Genomic DNA, 25,187 nt, shown 5'->3' with positions numbered 1-25,187 from the left:
TTTAGTGTCATCAGTATACTGATAACACCCTGCACCAAATCTCCTGATGATCTCTCCCAGCAGTTTAATGTAGATAGTTATAAGTTTATTCGGTCATTGACCAGCAAATAATGTAGATGTTAAACAACATCAGAGACAATATGGAGCCCTGAGGGACACCATACAAAAATTCAGATTTTGAAGAACAACAGTCTCCAAGGGACACCATCTGGAACCTGCCTGAGAGGAAGGAGCAGAACCACTGCAGAGCATATTTTATTATATATTATATTTTAGAACATAAGCAACTTAATTAAACATGTAAAACAAGCAACAAAATGGAGGATTAACTATCATCCTTCACAGGAGGGAAGCTGATTGGAGGGGCACCTCCAAAGATCCTGCGCAGAGCCCCTCAAAACCAAAACTTTATTTAAGGCGCCTTGCAGGTGTTTAAGGCCAGGGGAAACTATGCCATTTCTATCTCAGGCAGCACTTGACTGTGGGTTGTAGGGTTGTTGATCCAACAGAATTTGCCTGGAATCTTCAGGATTGCTTTAGTCAGAGTTGGCAACTCTAGTGGGTTGCCTTCTTTCTCAACCAGGTAGGGAGGTGGTTGCGGCAGCAAGGAAAGAGAGCAGGGACGTGCAAGAACAACATGCCAGTCTTCGATCCATATGTGAAAGATAGGCATTCGTATAAAACTCCGTCCTGTGAGCTCCCTTTTTATATTAGGTCTGTCTTCAGTTATAGCATAGATACAAATCGGAATACTCAGACTTAACCAAGAGGTTAGATTTATTATTTACTATTGCAGTCAAATAAATAAAGCGCAAAACTCTGATTCTAAGTGTATCACTTGCCCTTGAGATGACATAGTAGGCAGGTAGTTTATAGCTTATTTTGTTACTAGGGAACCATAACAAGCAGTTGTTCCCAGGTTAGATATCACCATCCCTCTCTGCCTCCTCAGCAGAAGCTGCAGCATAGCTTTTACAAGCTGCTCCAGACTTCCTGGCTGTAGGAAAAGCCTATCTGGGAAGTAGCTTGAGGGCATGGCGTGCTCTAGGAAGAACAGTAAGCCAGAGGGACTGACTGAGATGACTGTCCTATGAAAGACCTTGATATATGGCAGGGGTTCCCAGTGTTGGCCTCCAGATACTGGACTCCAGATGTTGGACTACAACTCCCACAATCCACCCACAGCTACAATGACCAAAAGGATGATGAGGTTTGTAGTCTGACATCATCTTGTGGACCCAAGATTGAGGAACCCCTGATATGGTATGGCTTACCCTTAACAAAGGACAAGAAGAAATTGCTCATCCTAAACTGGAGCAGTTTCCAGAGGTAATGTCTTATCTACCTGATACAGAACTAGAGGAGGCATATTCTGACTTGTCCTAGCATTAATAGGCATGTTTGGAACATAGGAACATAGGAAACTGCCATATACTGAGTCAGACCATTGGTCTATCTAGCTCAGTATTGTCTTCACAGACTGGCAGCGGCTTCTCCAAGGCTGCAGGCAGGAATCTCTCTGAGCCCTATCTTGGAATCTTCTGCTCTTCCCAGAGCGGCTTCATCCCCTGAGGGAATATCTTGCAGTGCTCACACATCAAGTCTCCCATTCATATGTAACCAGGACAGACCCTGCTTAGCTATGGGGACAAGTCATGCTTGCTACCACAAGACCAGCTCTCCTCTCCCAGACTTTGGGATGACTTGCCAGTATCTGGGGTTGTTAGAAACCAGCAGTTAGGAACAGGGAGTCTTCTTAGTAAACTGGAGAGACCCTGGTCTATGTAGCAACCAATTTTAACAGAGAGAGATATATTTAACTCAATTGTCTTAAGAGAGTATAATCCTAACTCGGTGCAACGCTGCCACTGGCTACTTCTATATAGTACTGAACCAACATTTCCAAAACATTCTGCTGCCTCAGTGCAGTCCTCTCAGTTGTCAGTCATCAGTGGTGAACTGGACCATTATGTGTCATTATATGGAGCAGAATGACCAGGCTCAAATGATCATACTTCGGACACATTATGCAAAAACCCAGCTCCCTTGAGAAGTCCATAATGCTGGGGAAAGTTGAAGGAAAGAGAAGAGGACGATCAGCAGCAAGGTGGATGGACGTGATTATGACAGCAATGAATGCACCACTGAGAGACCTTAAAGGCCATGTTGAAGACAAATAATCCTGAAGAGAATCTATCTATGTGGTCGCTAAGAGTCAACACCAACTTGACGGCACTTAATCAATCATGGGGCAGAATCTTATAGCAGGGATCTTCAGCTTTAAAAGCTTACAAAAATGTTGTAAATGATTTTAACTGTAAACCACCCAGAGTTGCAAGTTTGGGGCAGTATAGAAATATTTTTAAATACATAAATAAATAAATAAATACATACATACATACATAAAAAAATTAGGTGTGTGTAAGAAGTTGGAAAAATATCTGAGTTGAATAGTGGAAAGCCAGCTGAGCAATCTTCACAAACCTGAATGGAGAGCAGCGTGAAAGGTGACATGCTTTATATTTCTTAATGGGTGGGGGGAGCATCAATACCTGCAAATGCTTAGTCTGTTATTGCCGTATAAATGGTGCACAGGCCATTCAGTCATTTTTAGAGTCAGTCCCTAACACTCAGCTGAAACTGCACCTGATGCCACTTGCTTGCCTGCCTGAAATGGGATGAGCACTTCACTCCTGTGATGCTCCAAAAGGAATGCAGTTCAGTAGAAGCTCTTAAAGGAGTTTGCAGATAGCCTCAAGATTCTTCCTAACTTTCTGGAATTTCACAGCTTGACTGTGAATCTGAACCCCAAGTGCCACCTTTTCTCTCTGCTTTTTATCATCCTACTTCCAACTAGAAAGAGCGCTGTTCAAATAACATAGCTTGGATTATCTTCCCCCCAAAGCCTGGCTCCAGAGAGTTTGAGCTGGCTTTGCCCTTTTCACTTGCCTTTCTTGCTGGCCAGTACTGAAGTGAAATCCAAAACAAATTGTGAGGAGCTCCAAAAGGATCTCTCCAAACTGGGTGAGTGGGTGACAAATGGCAAATGTGGTTCAATGTAAGCAAGTGTAAAGTGGAGCAAAAACTGGAGCAAAAAAACTGAACTTCACATATACACGGATGGGGTCTGAGCTGTCAGTGACTGACCAGGAGAGAGATCTTGGGGTCGTGGTGGACAGCTTGTTGGAAGTGTCAACTCAGTGCGCAGGACAACCAAGATGATCAGGGGCTTGGAGCACCTTCCTTATGAGGCAAGGCTACAGCATCTGGGGCTTTTTAGTTTGAAAAAGAGGCAACTATGGGGAGACATGATAGAGGTGTATAAAATTATGCAACCAGTAGAGAGAGTGGACAGAGAGAACACCACCACCCCCGCCGCCACTCACAACACTAGAACCAGCGGTCATCCCATGAAACTGATGGCCAGGAAATTAAAGACCGACAAAAAGAAGTACTTTCCCACATAGCACATAATTCATCTATGGAATTCTCTGCCATCTCTAGCTTGGATGGCTTTAAAAGGGGCTTAGACAAAGTCATGGAGGACAGTTCTATAAATGGCTACTAGTCTGGTGGCTATAGGCCACCTCCAGTCTCAGAGGCAAGATGCCTCTAAATACCAGTTGCAGGGAAGCAACAGCAAGAGAGGGGGCATGCCCTCTTTTGCCTGTAGGCTTCTCAGAGGCATCTGGTGGGCTACTGTGTGAAACAGGGTGCTGGACTAGATAGGCTTTGGGCCTGAAACAGCAGAGCTGTTCTTATGTTTTTAAGTGAAAGACAATATACTGAGGCAGAACTGTGACAGGGATTTGGTATAAATAATAGCCAGGAAACTGAAATCTCTTTCACCAACTTTGATTGTGGGGTGGGCATGGCATCACACATTCCTTCATTGGGAGGGGCAGGAATATTATCACTACATACAAGCAATAAATGTGTTGACCAGCTGACCTTAGCTTAGCCTATCAAACTAAGGACAGCATCATGCTAGAGTTTAGCACAGCAACTTCATTAGGGTGTCTGTATCTACTAGACTTGTCCACACAAGCATTAACTGAGTAAGAGACCCATCCTACCCAGTTTCAGAGCTATGCATGCTCCCAATTTTTTATTGTCTGTGAAGGAAAAACAAAGTCAGAGGCTCCAGCAGTGATTGTTGGTGAAATGGCAGTTGGTTACGAGGACTCAGTACGACCCAGCAGCTGTACCTAGCTGCTGAATGGGGTAAAAGGAAAAGCCCTCATACCCAGCTGCCATGTCACAACTTTGTTTTTCTCTTGCAGATGATCAAAAATAGAGGGTGTGCACAGGATGTGTCTCCTATCCAGTTAATGCTTGTGTGAACTGTCTTAATGTGTGAAACATACCTATCAGTTAGGATTACTGCTGTTTAATTCACATATTTTTCTAGTAACAGAGGTCAAGATTCCTCTTTCGGCAGCATTAAGATTGCAAACCTGTGCAGCCTTGTAATAAGGCCTGTTAAATTCCATACAACTTTTTAAACATGCATATATATTCATGCCATTTGGGCACAGTCCTAAGCATACTTAGAGGAAGTGATTTCCATTTAGGGTTGCCATGTCCCCCGGAATTTAGGGTAGCCCCAGGTTTTGGCTCCTCCACTTGGCTAAATTCCACCCAGATTTACACAAATTTCAAATGTGCTGCTGGGATTTTTCTCTGGATCTGATCACATGGGAGGGCAGAAAAGGATACAAATCTGTCAAATAAATAAGTAAATAAAGATGCAAATTAGTTGCAGTATAATATGCAAATTAGGCCACCCAGATTTTTGGAAGCTTTATTATGGCGCCCCTATTTCCATTAAATTCAGTGTGGCTCAGGCTCTTGTGGAGACCAGGCTGTTAGTGTTAGAGACAATTACTTATATAACAGAGTGTTTTAGGAGTTAACTCACTGCCGTTACAGCAGAAGTTAACAGGGGCAACAGCTTGTTTTATCTCCAATCAGCATGGAGATACATGTAAGGTTAAACTAATCTACTTTATTCAGAAGTCTATGTTGACAGAAGAGACCTATATCTAACAGCTGGCTACATGTTGGTCAGAGAGAGACCTATAAAAGAAGAGTGCTCAGAGCGCTAGAAGCATTGTGAGGAGGAGGAGGAGGAGGAGGAGGAAGTCACTCACTCTCAGAAAGTTCCTGAGTACATTCTATCCATAGAGGGATCATAGAGGCAGAGATAAACAGGAAAGAGAAGGCGATTCTAACTATCTCTACTCCCAATTTTTATTTATTTATTTATTAATTAAATTTTTACCCCGCCCAAACTTACGTCTCTGGGCGGCTAGTGGTCATAGGGTTACTGGTGCAATGCTATACTGCAACCCAATGCCCCTAGTGGTCATAGGGTTACTGGTGCAAAAGGTTGATACCATCTGGAACTGGATCTCCAACAGTTAGGCTGCATTTTGTTGGCAACTTGGCCAGTGGCTGATTAAGTACAGTAGTGCTAAACCCCAAGACCGGATTGCCATGTTCAGAGCTCCAGTGGATCTTGTGTTTTCATCATCTTACTGCCTAGGAAGTCTCGCACCCTCTAGTTACTGCTTTCTCTTGGAGAATCATATACTGTTCTCTGCTTTTGATTGGATAAGAGATGCAGAGTGTATGATATGATGTCCTTCCTTAAACTTGCTTAGGCTGATGTAAGAGTATGTTGGCATTTTGAGTTTCCTAGAATCTCTAGCAGCCAGAAAGGAAGCATAGCACCCTAAAATCTCAAGTATTTTATTTAAAGATTTGTCCTCCATCCTTCCAGCCAAAAAGCACCCAAGGTAGTGAACATATAAAATATTACAAACATAAATCCATAATACATTACAATTTTTTAATGTAAACCGCCCTGAGCCTTTTGGAAAGGCGGAATAAATTTTCTAATAATAAATAAATAAATAAATAAATAAATAAAATAAATTTTAGAAAGTAAGGTTTATGGAAGCCAACGTTATGTGCAAGAGACTAACTAGGCAATGCTATACTGCAGCTGGACCAGCATCCTGGTTACACCAACCTAGCATAGCCTGAACTCTATACTACATAACAACAGAGTGGGTAGGATGAGTGCAATAGGAGGTGAAGGCGGGGGCTCAATGGTTTTTGGTCTTCACTTGTTTCAATGGGCACTTTTTAACATATGCCACCTCTGGAGCTGATGTAATGTGACATTGTCATCAGGGGCCTGTCCAGAGTCTGTATAGATTTAATGTTAAGTCAGCTCCTCCCTGTCCTCCCCATAATCCCACCCCATTTGGGGGCCTCTGCAGATATACCAGTGTAGAGTTCAACTTGTGCAGTAACACAGTTGTGTTAGTGTATCAGAAATAGCAAAGATATATCTTGAAGTATAGGACTGTACCCTTCAACAGGGATTCTCAAACTTGGGTCCCCAGATATTGATGGACTACAACCCATCACCCCAGCCTCTGGCTGTTAGGAGTTGTGGTCCAGCATCTGGGGAGCCAAGATTGAGAACCCTTGCCCTAACAGGTTTGCATTGCTGATCATGAGCTATGCTCAAATACAAGAGCCGATTAGCCAACAGTGGTTTAGTCTGTCTGGATGGAAATTTAGAACAGAGGGAATCTGTCTGGCAAAGTAAAATCCAAGCTCCTGTTTTGCAGAAGGGTTGACAAAGAACTCTCCTGCAGCACACTGCTTCAGTCTTGCCTGGAAAGACAGCATTTGTTACTGACCAAAACACAAGACTAGACTGGAGAAATTGGTGATCGCTTAAACTAGAAGTAGACTGTAAGCAGTCTTGTTAATCACTTCCTGCTAATGATGTTCCATGGCATTTTTACTTTTGCATCTTCAAACTTAAACAGTGAATAATCTCTACATTGCCATAAGCTATGCTTGCTAATGCCTGCTAACTGGGCAAAGAGGTACTTTTTACCGTGGTAATTCTCTTTATTTATCAGGGGGAGAGTGGATAGGGCCAATGGCCCTATCCACCCCCAGCACTGTACTTCCAGTGACTGTTGCTGGTGTCTATCTTATGTTTCTTTTTAGAATGTGAGCCCTTTGGGGACAGGGTTCCATCTTATTTGTTTGTTATTTTTCTGTGTAAACCGCCCTGAGCCATTTTTGGAAGGGCGGTATAGAAATCTAATTATTATTATTATTGACAATTTATTTTACTATCTAACTGAAAGCACATTCTAATGGTCCACCTTGGTCCACCTATGTATCACTTTGACTACTGGTCACACGCTGGCTATGGGAAATGTGCTTGAACAGCATTGTGCACGTTAACTTCACATCACAACTTTGGAGTCATCACCACCATGTACAGACCTTGGCTTTCAGCAAGCATTGGTAAACTGTGTAAACCTTTGGTGCATAACCTTTGTGAAACTGGCATTAGAGCAACATGTATTATCTAACACATCACTTTGAGGATATTGGCTAGTTGAGTGGGACATAATTCTAATACATACAATCTAGAGATGTAAAATTTTCAGAAGGTTTGAAGCCGTGGGTAAAAAACAAACAAACTAGTGTCCCCTCGGCCGCCGCCCTTTTCTGAAGGAAAAAATTTGAGCAGGGGTGGGGGGATTGAAATATATACATATGTTTGTATAATATTTAAACTTACTTTACTGTTTAAAAGGACACAAAATAAACTATGTACAGCTTGCTTAGCACATCAGATTTTCCATTAGTAAAATAAAGCTAAGGCATCTTTTAAATGTCATATGTACTAAATAATCATTACAAATATATGTAATACTAGAAATTGACCTGCAAGTTTCCACAACCAGAGGTATCTGGACATATCTGCCAGCTGAAAATTAGGGAGGTGGTGGAGTTGAAAGATGCTGCACGATGAAGTTTATGTGCCCGCTTAGTGTCAAGGTGGGATCGGATGGGACCAAGAAGAACCAGACTCCACACTACTCAGTTTTAATGTTCCATTTTCTCCTGAGGCTTTGCTACCACCCACAAGTCTCTTCAGCATCTGCCCCCTTTGACTTTCTTTTAACTCTTCCCACGCAGGTAAACACAGCAATAGGCTGCTTGTTTCCCCATAGGAGAGTGAAACATGGTGTCACAGTTCTTTGAGGTGATAAAGTATCTCCAAGTTGAACAGGAGCCAAATCAGGAGGAGAGTATATCCACCATTCTCCAGATGAAAGAGGACGACAGGCCAGAGCAACCATTCACAAGCAGAGAAGGAGGTCTGCATTCTTCTAAAGATGACAGTGCATCCTGTAAGAGGCAAAGGATAAAATGCCTCTGGGATGTGAGAGTTACATATAATTCTAGATTAGAACTGCAATTTTCTAATATTTTCCATTGTCTTACATATAGTACATTCACATTACATAGTTATCAGAAAGAGCAATGGGCAGGAAGTTAAAAAGAATATTTCAAAACTATACCTTGTAAAAAAAAATTCTTGCATCATTCTAAGAGAGAAAATATTTCATACAGTCTTTTCCAATTTTCCTGTTTCCAATTTTTCCATCTCTTGCCTTGTGGGAAGAATTACAAACCCCACCCCCCACCCCGACACTTTTTTCTGAGTTTTTTCCCTTCCTGCCTCCCTGGACTTCACATCTCTTAGTGACAGAGCTACTTTATATGGTATGTACATTCTCAGGTGCTTTGTTGTTAGGGCTCCTGACCAAGTAGTTGTGAAATTCCCTCCCACATCAAGTAGTACAATTCCATTGCTGAAGTGATTGCATTTGCGAGTGTAGTGTTTGCATAGGGAAGACTGCATGAATGCATTCATCTGGCCTTGCACAACAGCATGATTAGCATTCAGAAAGATCCAAGAATGTGCAATCAGACCTACAAGCCATCATGTGAGCAGAAAGAAAACCAAATGTACCGTGTTACGTTGGAACTGGGCCTAATCATCACTAAAGCTGGCAGTTAAACATCTTATGGGAAGACAGGCACAATAGGGTACAATGCAGGCTGTGCCATACCAGATGTCACCTTGCATTTTGTCTTGGGCAGCAAAGAAACAGTTCCCATGATCCCATGTAGGGCAGCTGGGCCTGTTTGCAGCAACATATTGTGGATGATTACAGCAAGTCATATGGCACATCCATTTTTAAAGACACGGGTTGCTTCCACACTCTTTTTCTCTAAAATTGCCACCCTTAGTTCCTCCACCTTTTTATGGAGCATCATTGTCAAACCATTGCAGCCCAGGGTTTTCTTTGTTGGCCTCCTGTATTTTTCCACAGCTGATTTACAGCAATGTCTTTCCCAGTGACAAATGAAAATGTAATACTAGCCTCTGGACAGGCAAAGCACTACTGAACCCACTCAGAGCTCCTGTGTCTTTAATAGGAAGTACCCTATATGCAGTCTATAAGAGCAATGGGCAGTGGGGAAATGCTTAGGCACAGTGGGGAAATGCTTGACTAACAAGCAGAAAGCTGCTGGTTCAAATCCCTGCTGGTACTATATTGGGCAGCAGTGATAAAGGAAGATGCTGAAAGGCATCAGCTCATGCTTTGTGGGAGGAGGCCATGGTAACCCCCCCACCGCCCGGTAAACTACCAAATACAGCCACAGCACTCTGTGGGCACCAGGAGTCGAAATCAACTTGTTGGCACACTTTCCTTTTTGCCCTGAATGCAGGTTATACCCGTTTTATTAGGACTGAGGATTAACTATTAATTGCCCCATGTACATTTCTGTTCTTGCATGGTGGTGGAGGGAGGGAAGAGAGTTTAATACTAATTTCTTCCCTCTGGGCAAGATCCAAACAAAGTTAGTTGTGATTAAGTTCCATCGAAATTAAAGTTAGTGACTTTGTCACGATCATGTCCATTATTTTTTTCTTCTCATGGTTTTAGTGAAATAGCACTATTTTGCTATTTAAAAAATGAAAAAGAAAGAAAAAGTTCTAAAACCTGTCCTCATCCCCCTACAGGAACAGAAGCTACAATGGAAATTTAGAGATGTGATTCAAGGAGCAATTAAAGGGCAACTGATCACTAATCTATTAGTGACAGCTTTAAAAAAGTCTTTAAGAACACATTTGTTCATCCAAGCTATTTAACTAGAATTGTGGTTTTAATATTTTAATTTGTCTTAATTTGTTTTATATTGTTGTAAACTGTCCAGAGACATAAGTTTGGGGATATACAATTATAATCAATCCATCTATCAATCAATCCAGCCCTGATCAACAAGAAGCAATCAAGCAGGCAGAACCTGCAAGGAGGTTACTTTCAATTAAAACTGAGAAAGACCTTCACTGAATGGGACTTATTTGTTAGTAAATATTATAGGAGGATCTTGGCCCGGGGGGCATTGGTTGATAATATAATACTGCTATATTAAGTACTGTGTGTAACCTCCATTTTAATTCCAGTTCCAGCTAATTAGGCGAAAGCAATGCCTCAGCAACATGAAAGCATTCTAGTGTGGAAGGAGCCGCTATAAATTGCACGAATTAAGTGTGTCTAGAGCAGAGATTTCCAAAATTTATAATATAAGCCTCCCCAGTCCAGCTGCAAATGATATGAAAGGGAAAGGAAAGGAAAGGTTGTGCCGTCGAGTCCGTGCTGACTCTTGGAGACCACAGACCCATGTGGTTTTCTTGATAGAATAACAGCAGTGATTTTCCATTGTTGCCTCCTCCCACGCAGTATGAGATGATGCCTCTTAGCAGCTTGCTGCTGCCTGATAGAGGAGTTTCCCATATTCTGGGAAACACATCAGCAGGGATTCTAACCAAGAGCCTCTGCTCTCTAGGCAGGTTGCTTCCCCGCTGCACCATTAGGTGGCTGTTAAATGAGCCTCCCCCAAATGTAACAAAGGGCTTCTCCACACAGCCTGTCAAATCACACCCAGGTTGCATTTTATTTTAGCCTTCATGCAATAATCCCACACAAGCCCCTTTCCAATGACAGTAGTGCAATCTCTTGTGCTGCCTTCAGTTCTTTTCTTGTTAAAAATAAAGTCATGAGTGCAAGAGCATGGGAGAGGATTGGCTCTCCTCCTCCAGAAAGAGAGAGATAAAACCCAAATGCTTCACAGACAGACAGGCCATTGCTGATTTGGGTTAACTTTTGCTGATTTCTTCCACATCTTCTCTCCCCTACTCATGCCAGAAGCAGTTTTTAAGTGATGGATATGCAGCCTGAGCCTAAACTTGTTACTTGTGATAAGCCCCATTGACCTCAATGAGATTTCTGATGACTTAAATATCTCATTGTTTATGTATTTATTTTTCTAAAACATGCCTTGCCATCCATCATTATTAATTCAAAGCAGTTTACAGAAAGTTAAAACCACTATTAAGACACCATTTATAAAACAAATAATATAAAAATAACAGAGTGTGTGCTATAGCAGAAGAATAAAAGACCTCATAGTCCATTTAAAAGTGCCAGCAGAAATGAAGAGGAGCAGCTGGAATAACCAAGTTTTGACAAGCCACAAAACAGGAAGAGGGAGGGTGCCAATCAAAGCTCCCAGGAGAGGAAGCTCCACAAAGTGGTGGTCACTCCCATGAAGGCCCACATAGCCATCAAATGAGTCTCAGAAGCATGTGACATACGAAAGAAGCTGTCTCTAAAAATATCTTACAAGGCGGACAGATGCATGCCTCCCAAGTAAGTGTATGTTGGATTGCAGTCTTCAGATGTTCAGGTGCAGACGCTTAAATCTATCGTTAAGAAACCAGGGATTGTTATGAGCAGCAGATCTCATCTCTACTAGCCATGGTTTGGACCTTTATCAGCAAGCTACCCTCACGTGTGCAAAACCTTGGGTTTAGAAGAATAATTAATTCTGACCTGGGAGTGTAGCAGATTACAGCCTTTGTCTCAGAGCAAGCTCACATGAGGGGGGGAAATGCAGAAGCATCCCTGCTGAGCTGCCTGGTTGGGATTCTCCTAAAACTATTCAGTATTATCGGTAGGTTCAAAATGCTGCCCCCACCACCATTCTTATCAACAGAGCTTGAACCTTCCTGGGCTTGGGGTGGAATCCCAGGGAAAACTCTCTTTATTTTGCTATTAGATAAGTACAAAAATCTTCCACGTGCAAGCCTACATGTGGTGAGAAAACTGATAGCCGCTGAATATTTGAGGAGGTGTTTGCACCAGATAAATCCCCCTTTTCCTGAGTTAAAAGCCAATTCGGCGAGGCCTGTAAAAAGAAAAGAACTAAAAACCCAGTTTTATTCAATTACTACAGACTTCTTCCATCTGAAGCTTTATCAGCTTTTAGATACAGTTAAGAATACTTAATAGGTTGCAAAAATAGGTTGTCTTAGGCACACTTAAATGTTTATAGAGTCTTTTGCAATGCCCTAGGTAGGGTGGGTGTAGGCTAGTGTTTGTTATTTCAATTACATGGCAGGTAAACTATGCTAGAACAATATCCAGAATACGCAGAGCTCACACATATACAAAGCAATATAAGATCCCTAACACAAAGTCTGACTAAACAAACTTTTTCCTAGGCTAAACTTCCCTTTTTCTTGAACTCACCAAATTCCTGATGAGACTTCAAGCTTTCTGTAATCCTCTCTCCCCAGGCTTTACAGTTATCCTCCTGCAGCCAGCCTCCATAGCCACTTGTTTTCCTTTGCACCTCCAGCCTAGCTTCTCCCAACAAATAACTCCCTTCTTCCTGGCAACAGCTCTCTAGATCCCACCCAACTGGTGTGCTGATTGGCTGAGCCCTGGCGTTCACCAGCCTGTCAGATAAGACAAGGGTTCACTCCCTGTTAACTCTTTAGTGGAAGGGGAAGCTGATCACTACAGGGACCATATGCTTAGGGGAAGAGCCACTATTGGGTGAATGGGTTCAAACAACCCGGGCCGCCACCAATCAGGGGCCACGAGCACTCTCTTGCATCCTGACATTTTATTGTCATGTGACCAGCTTACTGACTTGCAGTGGACCATGTGAACCTGCCTTGTGGGTAAAATGGAATTGCTTGTTGCACATTATTGTTGCTGTTATTGTTAGCCTCCTTGTCATCAGAGAACTTGCCTATCTGATTGGGAGTTAGCTGCGTTAATCCATCTTCCTGACGTGCGGAGGGGGTGACATCTTAACCTGTCCAAGTCCAGTTCCCTCTGCACACCAGGCCTGGTCACCTTTGACCCTCCATCTCTTTTTGGACAATGAATCCCATAATCCCCAGCAACAGTGGCCAATAGCCAGGGATTATGGGAGTTGTAGGCCAACATATGCAGGAGGGCCAAAGTTGAGCAGGCCTGTTTTAAAGGTATTTGTAATCTGCTTTCTCACTGCCCCCCTGCCTCAGCCACCACTGGGAGCCGCTATTCACTGTAGGAGGCGAGGTGGCAGCGGCCACAGCTGCACCCTCTAAGACTTGGCACTCCAGGCGACCACCTAGTTCTGTCTAGTGCACCGGCTGGCCCTGGTTGTAAGGATTCCAAGATAATGTATGTGCAGTGATTTCAACACATGAAATTGCTATAGAAATGTTCGTATTGTTTTTGTAAGTGAAAAGTTAATTAAGCAACTAAAACTCTGGAGACATGCCTTTTCAGGGTTCTTCAGAGCCACACAGGGTGCCAGATGAAAGGCATCACATGAACAAGATGTCAGCACTTTAGATTTGTGCTCAGTAGGAAATAAATGCTCCTAGCTGAAGGAAAAGCACACTCAGTCTCTGGGAAGGGAGGCAGCCGTGCACAAGGGTTCAGCCTTGAAGTGATGGCAAAGGGAGCCTCTAACTGGAGGAGACTGGCAGGACCATCAATGTTTGCCCTAGACAGGCAGATGAAAGCGCAGAGAATTCGTTGCCTGCTTAGCTCACACTGGAGCAGCAGCAGCAGTTCCCCAGACCTTTGTAAGGATGAGGGAACAACACACACACACACACACACACACACACACAGAGCAAGCGGTGCCTGGCAGCTCCCTCCCTGCCTCGCCCCTCCCCATTCTGGAGAAGCCACTTATTCATCTGCCCAGGGCACTGCAAACACTGAGCTCATGCCCTTAGATCTGCGCGTGAGGAGCTCTAACTAGCGATTATAGGAATTTAAGACTGGCTTTGAACCCTTTTTATTTCCTGGCAGGCCTTGGGATGCCGAAGGGTGAATGGGGAGGGGCATGGGCAGCCCGGAATGCCATATCATGCACTCGGTTCTCTCAGTTGCACCTGCTCGAGTTCAGGGAGCAGCAACAGAGAAGAGAGAAGGTGAATGTTTCCAGCAGAAACATTTCAAAATGCAACCTAACCTATTCCCATCCCAGATTTCTTTCCCCACTCTCTCCTCTGTCTCTAAAGCAGAGGTCATGCTCGGGTGCAGCGGGTCACAGTCACGCTCGGCCACCTGGCGCAGCATGGGCTGGAGGCACGGCGACCACACCACTCGGGACAGACTAAGAAGGATTTGGGGGTGGGGGCGGCAGAGGGTGTGGAGGCCCTGGACTTCGGCCCAGAAATCCAGGGGTAAGAGCACCTCTGGGTGGTACATCCTATAAATGGCTCCCCACCATGTTTGCATTGTCGGATTTAGATCCCGAGGTTGCTACAGATTCAGGGCCAAACTGCACATCAGGAGGAATGCATGAATAAGAGGTGTGCATGGTGAAGGGGGTGGGGTTTTTACCTTCCCTCCGTGCAGTTTTTCCACCAGACTAACCAAATAACTAGTAGCAGTGAAATAAATCATGTGCAATAAGCAAATACATGCAAACAGCCTTTTTATGTTTGTTTGTTTGTTTGTTTGTTTGTTTGTTTGTTTGTTTGTTTATACACACTTCTATACAACTCACATCTCTGGGCAGTTTACAACAAACAAAAAGCTAAAACATTAGTTAAAATGAATGACAATAAAAAACTTAAAATGGTAGATAAAACAAAATAAATGACATAGTAAAAGTTAAAACATTACAACAATTTAAAATTTTAAAACAACATTTTAAAATGCTGCTAAAACTGTTAAAACAATATTTAATTAAAAGCCTGGGTGAATAGGTGCATCTTTAAAGACTTTTTAAAAGTTGTCAGAGATGGGGAGGCTCTTATTTCAGCAGGGAGCATATTCCAAAGCTTGGGGCAGCATCTGAGAAGGCCCATCCCTGAGCAGCCACCAAACAAGCTAGTGGCAACTGCAGACGGACCTCTCCTGATGATTTCATGCATGGTTATGCATGGTTCTTTATACCAGATTGTACAGATGGCAAGGTACATACTTAACAACTGCATGGCCTCAGATTTAAAGGACATGCAATAACTGAAGAGCAGCTGGAGATTTCTACAGACAAATCGCAGGTCAGACGGAACAAGGGAACATAGGGAATGGTGACAGCATTATAAGCAGCTGCTAAGCTGTTGTGTCATCATTCCAATATTACCCATTGTCTTTTGCAGGGTCTTTTGTAGGCAGCAGCCGGACAAATTTAGCATGGCAGCAGTATACAAGAGATGGGAAGCAAGGATGTGATAAATGATGGAAGTTTACAAGAAAACGTGAATGGCATGCATGCTTTTTATTCATTGGAGAGAGAAGAACCAGTGGAAGGAAAGGGTGATGGGATGGGATGTAATAAGCCAGTGGTGCTCAATGAAATATATCTTACTTGAATCTGTTTTGTTAGTACTGGATGAATATCATCTAGGAGAAACCATATTATTCCTGTGCTGAAAGAACTACATTTCCGGGCAAAATACAAGGTTCTGGTTAAAGCCCTTAGCAGCTGGTTAAAGCCCTAAATAGCTTAGGCCCAGGCTGTTGAAGAGAACGTCTTTTTTGCTATGAGCCCCACTACCTGATTAGATCATCTGGTGAGGTTCATCTGCGGGTGCCACCAACTCGTCTGGTGGCTACTCGGGAATGGGCTTTCTCCATTGCTGCCCCTGGACTTTGGAATGCGTTCCCTGTTGAGATTCGAGCCTCCCCATCTCTGGCAACTTTTAAAAAGGCACTGAAGACACATTTATACACCCAGGCTTTTAATTAGATTTATAGTTTAAAAAAAATTAATACTGGGTTTTAAATATTTTAAATGTTTTATTAAATGATTTTAATTGTTAGTTGATTTGATGTTTTAAATGATTTTAATTGTAAACCGCCCAGAGACGCATGTTTTGGGTGGCATAGAAATATTTTAAATAAATAAATAAATAAATATCAGTCAGTCAGTCAATGGATGCTATCCAGTCTGGAGAAGAAGATATTGCCATGGTCAAGCAAGCTGATGAGAGTGTGGAGGGAAACTGGATTGTCTGGCTTAGAGGAAGGTTTCATCTTTTCAGATGTCACATTTAGAGATTTAGAGAAATAGTCAGCCACATTTAGCACAACAATAAACAGGAAGATCTAAAGAGAAAGTCACGAGGGCTGAACTAGCTGTGACTACTCTGGAGAGAGATGAGAAATGTATTGTGTGGGCAACAGCTCACTAAAAAATGTCAGTGAAAATGCAGTGTTGGGTGTTATTAGGAAACAGACTGAAAATAAAATGGCAAACTAAAATCTATTGATATATAGATTATATCTGGGATTCTCAAACTTGGGTCCCCAGGTGTTGGACTGCAACTCCCATCATCCCCAGCTTGGCTGAGGATGATGGGAATTGTATCCCAACCTCTGAGGACGCATGGTTTGGAGCCCTGGTCTAAAAAATCTTTTAAACCCTATAAATCATTGCCATAGACTTGTAATGCACAGAGGAGGGCCTTTTCTTGAACATGGAGGGCCTTTGCCTCATATAGCGTGGTGTTCTGAGCAGACTTTCAAGCGCCCTGTTCTTCCTGCCTCTCACCTTCCTCCAAGAACCTTTCTGTAGCTGCCTAAACCCTGCTCGAAGGGAGAGGATTTTTCAAATGAAAGGAGCCCCTATGGGGGGAGTGAGTCAGACACACCTGTACGTGTGGGAGCCGCTCCTGGAACCTCTTGGCTGCCGGCAGGAGCAGCCGCAGGTCCCACTACAAAGGGACCCCGGGGAGACTGAATAGTTTCCAGCCGAGAATGTCCCCCCAGGGCGGGCAATTAATAACATTCCCCCATGTTCAAAGGAAAGGCGAGGCCCAGGCGCGGCAGCGTCTTGTCGGGGCCCGGCCTGGTGCAAAGGAGAACCGCATGGGAGTGCAATAGAAAGGAAATACCTCCTGTTGACTAAGGTAGGTGTGAGTGTAAGGGGTGGGGGATGAGATGAGAGAGCTGTTCGGATGTTGGGGATCGTTAGGAACCGGTTCTCAATTCCATGCGCTCCATCCGTCGAGTCGTGTAGTTTTGGCCATCTGCCCGTCCTGCTCACGAATGGTTCATATTTAGGGACAAATACCCATAAGAATACCACAAGGGATGGCCTTTCTCCGTGTTTTTAAAAGCAGAAAGCACGTACGGTGGGGAGGGGGAATAATAAAACAAAAACAATATATTTAGCAGGCCCAGCCGCCAAGTCGCAAATTAGAGTGCAAGGTTATGAGTGTGCCAAAGCTCTTTTTCAGGCTAGGTGTTAAAGGGTGAGGGGGAAGAGAGAAGGGGGGGGGGATGTTGCTTGGATTGATGGGAGACCCAGTCTGCAGTTTGTAAGTCTTAAGACAAAGGGGAGCCAGCGTTTTCCAGACATATCTAACCTGATTAAGTCTGCCAAATGCCTCCATTACATCTTAAATCTTACAAACTGCAGAGCAGGACTTAAATCATGCCCAGTAATAGCGACTTTACTGCGTTTGTTTGTCCAGCCTGAAAAAAGAGTTCCGGTGCGTACAAAACCTTGCACGCTACTTCAGGATTTTTAATTGACCCTAACCCAAGTATTGTATTACTATCACCATTTTTTGTGAAGGCAGAATTGTTGGATTTGAACAATCAGGACTAACAGTTTAGAAAACAGGTGTTTGGGGGAAAGGGGTTTTAAATGCAAGTGAGAGTAATGGTAAAAATGCCAACTGCAGTCCAGTCGCATGTTTACTTGCAAGTAAACCCTACTGAGTTCAGTGGGACTTAGTATCAAGGAAGTGTACCAAATTTACCCGAATAGAAGATGACTCTGAATTTAAGATGACCCCCTTAGAAGTTAAATATAAGTTATGCCTCTATTTTGTCGAAAGGAACAGGACTCTGATTTTAAGACTACCTCCTGATATCTAATATCAAAAAACTTGGAAAAACCTAGTCTTGGATTCAGGTAAATATAGCACAGAAGAATTATAGCTGGTTTTAAAACATAAATTGCAGCCAAACCGAAATAGATATAAAGTGGGGTGTGTAATTTCATGGGGAGAAGCAGCAGACAGGAAGGGGTGCTGAAACCTTCCTTTAGGATTCAGTAGTCATTGACAGCTAGACCAAATGATTAATGAGTAGTCCCATGGAAATTAATGGGACATGTTAATCATTACTAATTTGTCCCATTAATTTCAGTAGAACTTCTCATGAGTAATTTAGGCTGGATGTTATTTTGTTTGGCATTCTCACTTTCCAAACTAAACTTGCTAATTGAAATTAATTTTCAAATTTAAAATAATTATAGTTAGGCATTGTGGCCTGTTTTCCAACTCCATACTGCACAGTGACAGAAAAAAGTCATGATTACAGTATACTGTGGTCACTATAAGCCCATTAATGTTATATTCTGTTTCCCCTTCTAACACAGTGAATGGTGGGGCTGACCATAACCAAGTTTTTTTTTAAAGGCTGAAACAGGCCCATGGACTCATTTCCTAAACCACAACAGTACTATTTTACGGCTTGCTGCTTATGAGACAGTTTCGCTCTCAGGTTAGGGTGCCAGAGTACAAAATACAGGTGTGAATTAGCCAGGTCCCTGAAAGCCTCTCTTCCCACTACAAGCAACTCATGACAAAGGCAAATCCATCCTAGTTCCCCCCCCCCCACCCCCATTTCCTCCTCTGTAGCCTGTCAGGATCTCTCCCCAGGTCTGCCCCAGGGAACCACCACTTCTTGTCCAGCTGGGGTCATTATAAAACCAGGCAACGTTCAGGACTCCAAAATTCTAAATGCGGTAATGGAGTCAGACAACAACTATTGGTCATGAATCTCCACCAAATGAGCATCATCTATCAAGTTTATTTCATGTGTCTACTTGCCGAGAACAACACAAGTACAGTGTGCATGTTTACGTATGTGTGTGTACGTTTTCCACTTCAAAACGTTAAAAAATGAATGATTTACATAAAAAATAAGGAAAATCACAAGAGAATAGATTTCACTACTGATTTTAGTTGAATGAAAAGGAAGACTTGTTCTCTCCTTCATTCTTGCCTTTGGAACTCTCACTTGCTCTCATGTTGGGTTTGGCCAGATAAGGCATATGCTGGGCCATTTGCTGACATTCAGCGGACAGCCATAAGAGTAATAAAAGGCAAGTAATATGCAGGCTGAAGGAGTCTGGTAGGTGTAACTTTGCGCCAAATCACATAGGATTAAAAGATACATGATCAGATCCCTTGAAGTTTTTAAAAATGGTAAATGGAGGAGTTGTAAGACTCCTACTTTAGACTAAGATACTGGGTAAAGAGGATTGTTTTGGGCTCTCCTGCCATCCCATTTTCCTGATCTGAATTCATTCGTACACACACACACACACACACACACACACACACACACACCCCTTGAAGTTGCTGTTTGCCCTACACAGGAAAACTTACAGGTGCTATATAGGATAGAACGGTGGGAGATACATATTCTAATAAACAAAAATAGAAGCACTATCTTTTAAATTACAGGAAATGAGACTTGGGTTCAATGACAGAATGATTTTTCCTCTCTATAAATTGTACAGGCTATGTTCACGGTGGCATTCATGTTCTAGTGAGTGGAAGCAAGTGGAAGCTGGTTCCCTCTCCTCTCTGGTCTTCCACTGTCTCACCTCAGCCCCCTGAGGTGGCATAACTCCTTAGTGCTTATACCCCACTGCTACTAACCCTGAGTACATGCACATGAAATCATCACATTTCTTTCCCTGTTTGCGCTGCCTCCACTTTGCTTCTCCTTTGCCTCCCTTGTTTAAACTGTGAGCCCCCCAGGACAGGGGCCTGTCCTATCATTTGAAGTAAAGTGCCATGTACATGGATGGCACTACATAAATAATAATAATGATACATTGTTGGTTTTTTAAAAAAGAAGAATAACAAGGCAGGTAACATAATGTGCAAAATATAGAACAGGCAACATGTGGAAAATTAGAAACAAACTAACAAGGAACTAGCAAACCAACCAATCTTACTAGTTTGTTTGTTTGTTTGTTTTATTTAAAATATTTCTATACTGCCCAAAACTTGTGTCTTTGGGCAGTTTACAGTTAAAACCATTTAAAACATCAAATCAATTAGCAATTAAAATCATTTAAAACATTGAAAACATTTAAAATCCAATATTAAAAATATTAAAACTATAAATCTAATTAAAAGCCTGGGTGAATAAATGTGTCTTCAGTGCCTTTTAAAAAGTTACCAGAGATGGGGAGGCTCTTATTTCAGCTCATTCCAAAGTCCAGGGGCAGCAACGGAAAAGGCCCAATCCTGAGCAGCCACCAAATGAGTTGGCGGCAACCACAGACGAACCTCTCCAGATGATCTTAACAGGCAGTGGGGCTCATGGAGAAGAAGATGTTCTCTTAAATACCCAGAGCTTAATCTGTTTAGGGCTTTATAGGTAATAACCAGCACCTTGTATTTTGCCCGGAAATGTATTGGCAGCCAGTGTAGTTCCTTCAACACAGGAGTAATATGGTCTCTCAGAGATGACCCAGAGACCAACCTGGCTGCCGCATTCTGAACCAACTGTAGTTTCCAGACTATGTACAAAGGGAGCTCCACATAGAGCACATTGCAGTAATCTAGCCTAGCGGTTACCAGCAGATGTACCACCGTTTTGAGGTTGTTCATCTCAAGAAATGGACGCAGCTGGTGTAAAGATAAGTTGAGATAATCAGAACATAAACCAAAACGTTTTAGATATGTTGGAAGAATACTGGGAAAAAATCAAATGAAAAACGATGCAAAAAATATTCGAGAGTAGAAATGGCTGTAAGAAAGACCTTTGAATAGATGATTAAGCTCTATTTAAAATATGTTGGTATCATGTCAGGAGTTGATATCTGGGAAAATAATGTTAGATCAGGTGTACTGAAGAAGCATTATGGAGGAGGACGGATTTACTTGGCTGCTGGAGGAAATGAAGCAGACGGATTTCTAACAGGTTTCCTGTAGCCTCCCGGTTCCCATTTGCCAGTTCTCATTTTCCAGTTTTGGGTGGATCCAGGATATTGCAGCTGACACCTCAATTTGTGTCACTGATCATATTCTTCTCTCAACCCAGAAGCCAGGCATCCTGAGAACTGAGAAGATGCTAATTAACTTTGGCTTTCTCTCCTGATAATCAACGAGGCATGTGGCACTACAAAGACTTTGCCACTCAATCTAAATGAATTTCCCTTCGTCTTGTTCTGCATTCAGATCCTATTAGTACTGGAAGACTTAAGTTAAAACAGGCACCGGGCATGGCTCTGGCCCAGTTATGACAGCATCAGTATTGATTGAGTCAGACTCCACAGGCACTGCAAAGCCTTGGAGGGACCCAGCTCAAGTTTCATCCCAGCACCCAGATTGGACTGTCCTTCCTGGAATGGTTTGCATTTCATCTGTGCTTTAATTTTCCTTAACTTGTTGTGTGAAACGTTGATGACATTTTGGATGTATGTTTATAGACTGCCCCCAAGGTATGGCAAGAGCATCATGAGTCTTCTCAATGACTTCTCTGGGCTTTGGGATGGGCCATAAGTTCCAGATCAGTGGCTTGCCAGCAGACTGGAGAAAGAAAGCGTGGAAAATATGCCTTGCCTTGATTTGGTCACCTTGGCAAACAGACCATAGAGCTTTCTCCCCTTAATTCTTAAATAATGGTGCTATGCATTGTTGGAGGCTCTTATACGTCGTCACAGCTGTGGCTACCTTTCATCAGTAGACAGAGAAATTTGTCATATGAGTCTACATAAGTTCATGTGTCCTATTTTCATGTTTCTGTGTTAACATCTAGAATGGGGAAATATGTGAACTGCAGGTATTTAGGAAGATTGTTGGCTCCTGCTATGAACATTAAAGAAAAGGACTGAGAAGAGGTAATGCAAGCTCACTCTTCCTCTTGTTTCCCTCTTGTGTTGAGAGGGAAACAATTCATTTCATGCGTGCATATCCTCAGTTGCTCACCACACATTTACATGTAAGGAAGCTTGTGTTTCTGTGTTGTAGAATTGCCTCATGAACGTTGGCTTCTTGTAGCCATCGACTTGCAGCAAGGCAAACATAAATGCCTATAGTGTGGGAGGACAAGCTGTTACTCTTGTGATATCCATAGAATATGACTGTTCTCATTTCCCTACATCATGAAAGAGAAAGTAGAAGAAATGGCCCAGGATGTAGTCACTGAATGGTTAGGACATATAATAATATTCCGGAAGGTGACCAGTGAATAGCTGTCTCTAGTCCACCCAGCTATAAAAGAATGTTTTATCCATTGTTAGGAAAGGGAAAGATGATTGGAGGCAGTACTGGCCAAGCTCCATTGTGTCAACTGGGGACATTTCACACATTGCATAGCTGCAGACCTGGGTTTTTTCCATCAAGTGCAAACTCAACAGAGATCAGCAACTATCATGCTCTCTTACAAATGTTTCATATCGTACAAGTCTTATCAAGCATCTGTTTGTCAAGTTTACATTTTTAGATGCATGCTTAAAAAGAAAAGTATACATTAAAAAAAGCAGCCCAAAAAACCAAAAACCAACAACCTGATGTCCAAAGAGGTCCTAGAGGCCTTGCCAAAGCTGGTAAGCTCAGGAAGGGACTTGTTTGCTTTATTATTTATTTTACCATCTTAAAGAAATTCATGGCAGCTTATCAGTAATAAAAACACTGGCCAACATGCTGCACAATCCAACCTCAGTGTTTCCGACCCTCTGGGGCTGCTGTACATATTGAGGGCAGTCCTAGTGGTGTTGTAGAGGCAGGCAGATGCTCCATGACTTAAAATAGTGCAGAGGCCTTTCCACAGCATGTTGGCCATTTAACTGATAGTGGGGCTAGACTATGAATCTATCAGGCCATTCATCATTCCTTACTCTTTTTGGATAAGATCTTTTTTGACTTTCTTTGCTTCACGTATTATTTATTTATTTATTTATTTATTTAATTTATATACCGCCCCTCCAAAATGGCTCAGGGCGGTTTACAGTTAAAACAAACCACTAAAACACTAAAGAGCTAAAACAAATTAAAAACAATATAACAACTAACAATTTAAAAACATTTTAAAACAACAATTAAACCATTACAGTAATTAAAACCCCCGAAATCAGGTTTTTAATTTTAAAATAAACCAGATTTTAAAAACCCCCAAATTTAGAATGCCGAGTAAGCTTGGGTGAAGAGATGGGTTTTCAGGTGTTTTTTGAAAATTGCCAGAGATGGAGAGGATCGTATCTCAGCAGGGAGCGCATTCCACAATCTTGGGGCAGCGACCGAGAAGACCTGTCTCTGTGTAGCCACCAAACGAGTCGGCGGTAACTGGAAACGGATCTTCTCAGATGACCTCAATGGGCGGTGGGGCTTGTAATGAAGAAGACGCTCTCTTAGATACCCAGGGCCTAAGCCATTTAGGGCTTTGTAAGTTATAAATAGCATTTTGTATTTCATCCGGAAACCTATTGGCAGCCAGTGTAACTCCCTCAGTAAAGGATTAACATGGTCTCTCCGAGATGACCCAGAGACCAACCTGGCTGCCGCATTCTGAACCAGCTGACGTTTCGGACTACATACAAAGGCATACGTAACTTTGTATTATTTTGAGGAGGAACTGTAACTGAGTGGTAGAGCACATATTACATACAGCGTGTTTTGTGTTAATCCCTGGCATCTCTAATTAGGTCTGGGGAAATACCCTTGTCTGAAACTTTGAAAAGCTTCTGCTAGTCACTGTGCAGACAATACTACGCTAGCTGGACCAGTAGTCTTGACTCAGTATATTGCAGCTCCATATTTTCCCCATAGATCAGGATTTTGTATTCCTTCTCAGAGTTCTTGTTGCTTTGGGTTTTGGTGGTCAGATGAATGCTATCATTCTGTTCCTCTTCTGTCAGAATTTTCATTGGTTTTCTAGTAGAGCGTCTTACTGCTATCTGCAAAATCTTAATTTGGATGTTATGTTTGTATTACCATAGCCTTGATTCTTATCTCATGGTTGACGATTATCCTGTATAAAAAAACCCAATATGCAAAATGTTCTAATAAAAACATGCTTACATTAAAAAATATAAACCTTGTGAGCACTAGCCCATCACTTAGACAAGCATCTTCCTTTCATGCCTCTTACCCGCCCCCCAAAGCCAAATTTTAGTTAACAGGCCTTCTAGGTATTTGTTGTTGTTCTTATTTCCCTTTGAGTGAGGGTGGTTTGCCTCTGCTATGCTACATGTATGTTGTTACCAAAGGGAGCAATGCTGAGAAAGGAAAACTGCATGCGTGCACTGCTTTGATACTGCTGTCCAGAACAGAACTCATTCTGCACACAAATGAAAAAAAATAAGAGGGAACACTGCTCAGATGCGTTGGATTTAAGTAGGGTTTGATTGTTCGTTGACAGGCAGAATTGGCAAAAGTAAGCTCCAAAAATAAGGATGCTGTGGTGCATTTGCAAACCATGGTCAAAACAGAGACATCTGTTATGTTCTATAGCTGTCACATCCTGGATAAAAGAAAGAATGGGAATCAGGTGATCGCTGTACAAAAAGCTTTCTTTATAGATTAATTGAGCACCACAAGGCTAGGATTCCTTAAGGCCAAAGTGGGCATTACACATCTTGAAGATCCTCTTCTTTGCTTTTTTGTTTGGAAGCATCCATGCCCCCCCCGCCCCCCCCCCCGCCCACCCCAATCTGGATTGGAATCCCAGTACAGGGACAGGAGACTCTTTCCTCCTGCCAACAAAAATCAACACCCTCAAAAACTGCTTTTTGCCATATAGAGCAGCTTTGGGGGCAAATATATATTTGTGGCATACGTTAAAGAAACAGAAATGCAATAAAATAGCAATAATTAATTTACAAAGAAAAACCAGTGCAACAGCAGTAAAAAAAAGCCAAACCCCCGATAATAAATTCAATCATGATAGTTAGGCCAGCCACCAGCTGGTCAAACAAAACCAGAACAAGCAGAACAGATCACC

General features: G+C 42.5%; 1 protein-coding gene across 2 annotated transcripts in view; it reads left to right on the top strand.

Annotated features, from left to right (window-relative positions):
* The window catches only part of LGR6 (leucine rich repeat containing G protein-coupled receptor 6), a 280,020-nt gene that overhangs the window by 6,470 nt on the left and 248,363 nt on the right, over positions 1-25,187 (top strand). The window contains exon 1 of one of the 2 annotated variants that reach the window (XM_053245503.1): positions 17,049-17,119. The exons of the other annotated variant lie outside the window; for it this stretch is intronic. The gene's annotated coding sequence lies outside the window, so the exon portion shown is untranslated. Of the gene's footprint in view, positions 1-17,048; positions 17,120-25,187 lie in introns of those variants that run through there. 2 annotated transcript variants of the gene reach the window in all.

This window comes from Hemicordylus capensis, chromosome 4, assembly GCF_027244095.1.
Source record: "Hemicordylus capensis ecotype Gifberg chromosome 4, rHemCap1.1.pri, whole genome shotgun sequence".
NCBI lineage: Eukaryota > Metazoa > Chordata > Lepidosauria > Squamata > Cordylidae > Hemicordylus > Hemicordylus capensis.
This window is presented reverse-complemented; position numbering and strand designations above follow the sequence as displayed.